Source organism: Eptesicus fuscus, chromosome 11 (genome assembly GCF_027574615.1).
Source record: "Eptesicus fuscus isolate TK198812 chromosome 11, DD_ASM_mEF_20220401, whole genome shotgun sequence".
Taxonomy (NCBI): Eukaryota; Metazoa; Chordata; class Mammalia; order Chiroptera; family Vespertilionidae; genus Eptesicus; species Eptesicus fuscus.
In genome coordinates this window covers 14,717,793-14,721,287 of record NC_072483.1, presented here as the reverse complement: position 1 = coordinate 14,721,287, position 3,495 = coordinate 14,717,793, and the positions used below count along the sequence as shown (strand labels likewise).

General features: G+C 41.2%; 1 pseudogene; it reads right to left on the bottom strand.

The window, feature by feature from the left end:
- Nucleotides 1-1,052: 1,052 nt before the first annotated feature.
- LOC129150817 (U6 spliceosomal RNA) lies at nt 1,053-1,137 on the bottom strand (annotated as a pseudogene).
- Between the last annotated feature and the right edge of the window lie 2,358 nt (nt 1,138-3,495).

Below are 3,495 nucleotides of genomic sequence, written 5' to 3'. Positions count from 1 at the left end.
TCTTGTATGTGCCCTGACCAGGAATCAAACCCACAACTTGGTATATTGGGATGATGCTCTAACCAGCTGAGCTACCCAGCCAGGGCTCAGAATTTGGCATTGTGTTTTACATAATTTTTAGGTAGATGTCTATGTAACTGCACAGGAAATTTGTTTTCTTTAATCTGTCCTTTATTTTGACTTTTTTTTTTCCTTTGACGCAAACTGGCCTTACCCAGCACCCTGACTCACCCACCTTCCTCTTCCTTGCTTAATCATTAAACTCTCAGGACAATGAGGCTCTGGTCAGCATCCAGTAGTCTTAGGAACAAGTTTCTGGGTATATTGACTACAGAGACAGAGTTATCAATCAATCTAAAGAAAATATCTTGGTCTCAGTTGTATTTCAGATCCAGACCCAGGAAAGTGGAACGATCCCACAAAACAAATCTTTGTAAAGTTGGACAGAACAACTCCATGGCCAACATCAAGACCAGATACAATGATGAGTCACCCCCACCCTCGCACCAACCACTCAGTAGAGACCACAACCCTAACTCCTTTAGTCACTATGATGAAAGACCGTTTTCCCTATGTAATCCATTCCCGGGAAGCCATTGGCAAGCCAGGTCTTTGAGCATGAGCTACCTGTGACTCCGGGCAAGGTGCCATCTCCTTAATAAATCCTACTTTCTTGGCTTCAAACACCTGTTAGTTTCTTATTGGGCTTTGATGTGTGTAGGCAAACAGACCCATTTAGTTTGGTAATATCTGCAGTACTTGCAGCTGGAAACCCACGCTGGAGAGACTCTGCTGCTATAAGTAAGAATAGCAGACTAGGCATCTCATGACAATGCAGACAAGCAGATGGATTATCCTTGTGGGAATCTAGCTGGGTTCAAAATTCCTGTGCCAATGTGATATGTTTAAAGGTAAGCCAAGAACTTTATCTCCCATTCAATCACCAAACATTAACAGTGATGGAATTAGGTAAAACACATTGGCTATATGTTATGCATTAATATCAGTGCACAAAGTGAGGTGATGTGACTAAGAATAGTATATTTCTTTTTTTTTTTATGGAATACTTTATGGATTTGCATGACATCCTTGTTCAGGGGCCATGCTAATCTTCTCTGTATCATTCCATTTATTTATTTATTTATTTATTTATTTATTTATTTTTTGGTGCATATGTGCTGCTACGGCAAGCACAGAATACTACATTCCTTTGAATGAACTTGCTAATCATTATGAGCCTATCTCCTACCAGACTGGTGAGAAATTCAACTTCAATGACTTTGGGGACCTAGCTCTCAAGGAGAGATATGCAAAAGTCCTGGGCTGACATGGTGCCACACTAATTATTGTTGATTCATTCACCCCACAAGCTGCACTCATGTCCTGTGGCATTTCTGCTTCAATTCTCCCCTCCCAGGTACCCACAAAGCCATTCCCACGCTATCCCAGTGCCGCAAGGCAGCAAGGTCAGGGCCCAGGATTGCAAAAGCGCCTCAGAGAACATTTTTTCCCAGCCTGGGGCTTCTTCAATCAATATTTCCTCCTCTTCTCCTCAAGGAAACCTAGCAGAAGCCCCCTCTGACATCAGCCCTAGACATTAGGTTTCTACCAGGTCAGCAGGATTCCTTAGCCTTATGCTGTTTCTACTTTCAGCCCAACATAAGTCCGGAGGCAGAAAATGGATGAGGGGGGGAAGGGAAAATATTGGAAGAACAAACAGAATTTAGTGATTCAATAAATTTTCCTACCACCTTCCAATGGCTTTCCTTTCACTCAGCGACAATTGACCTATAAAGTCCCACATGACTTGGCCTCCTGTTTCCCCTCAGACCTTGATCTTCCTTTGCACCCCCTCGTAATTCCACTGTAATCACACTATGCTTCTTCATGTTTCCTGAACTTACCAACCTTTCTTCTTATCAGAGCCTGTGGTAGCCAGGCTCCAGGACGATCCCCAATGGGCCCATCTCATGGTATTTATGTCCTTACAGAGTCCCTTCCTGCACTGAATAGGGTTGATCTGTGTGTCAACTTAAGAAACATTAAAAGAGTTTATTTGAGCCAATCTAAAGACATATGCCATGGAGCAAGATCTCAAATGCTCCAGAGAATAACAGTTTTGAGTCTTCTTCCATGTACTGAAATTAAGGAGCGAATTTAAGGAAGGTTACATGGAGGTTGGGGAAAGCAAGGTGGGGATTAGATTACAGCAAGCATGTCAAACTCGAGGCCAGAGGGCCACATGCGGCCCACAACAAATATTTTTGCAGCCCAGCCAATATAACAGTATGTAAAAAACATTTTAATAAACATTTCATAACTTAATTTTTACAATATCCTGTTATACATAACTATTAATAACGAACTACAACGTTCGCTAGTGACTGATTACTATCATTGTGTTGCATTCATTTCCCTTATGCGCCTTACCCACAGGCACCATTTCTCTCCACTAATACCAGCAGCGAATATTTTAGCAGCCGATTGCCTCGTCGTTAGTCTTGTACTGACTTGTTTGGTGTGCGCAACAGGACATATTTCGCTTTCAAAGAACAAGAAAAATAGGTTTATTTGCATTACATTTATTAATTTGTGCAGTTATTCAGTGTCTGGTAAGTTAACGTTCAAGAAAAAAATATTAATTTTTATTAAAATGTTCTATTATTTTATGTTAACGATTACTCATTTATTTCAGCCCCTTGTATTCATCATGTCTCTATCGAAATAAACCTACGTTTCTATGAAAATTGAAGCTTTTGTTTTTTTGCGGCCCACATACACTTAAACCTTGTTTATTTGGCCCGTGTTAGCCTTTGAGTTTGACATGCTTGGATTACAGGATGGTGAAAATTATGTGCTTTCCTGAGGGTACTTATTCCAAAGGTGTGTTAACCTACATGCACAGCAACAATGTAAGGAGTTTGCTTAAGGCAAATGAATCTTTTACTAAAATGTTATTGTTAGGTTTGATCAAATAATTGAATCGATACCCCTCCCCTGAGAACTGACTTTTAGGCCACTTCACAACAGACATCCCCTTTCACTTAGACCACATTCCACTTGCTAAGACCATTATCTCTCCCCTCTGGACCTTCCCAGGATCCGCACCCGCCCAGAGAATTCTCCGCCCAGAAAAAGTCCACCTATAGAGTCCTTTAAAATCTCTGATTCCCAGTTCTTGGGGACTGGTGCCATTTTGGGATCTAGCCATCTAGTATACAGATGACGTAATAAATTTACAGTTCTTTACCCCCTCTGGCCTCATGCATTCCTCCTTCGGCGACCCTAACAGTTATGTGCCTGGGATGTGACTAAACACTATGACTGGCCCAGTTAGGAATTTATGATCAGATGACCTTGTGAGGTTATTTTTTATAGAACCTTTTTTTTTTTTTTTTCTGTCCACCTGTGAAACAATTGGATTTTGCAGAGATAATGATGTGTAACTCCTGAGCTAGGTCATATGAGACATGTGGCTTCTTCCTCACTCCATCT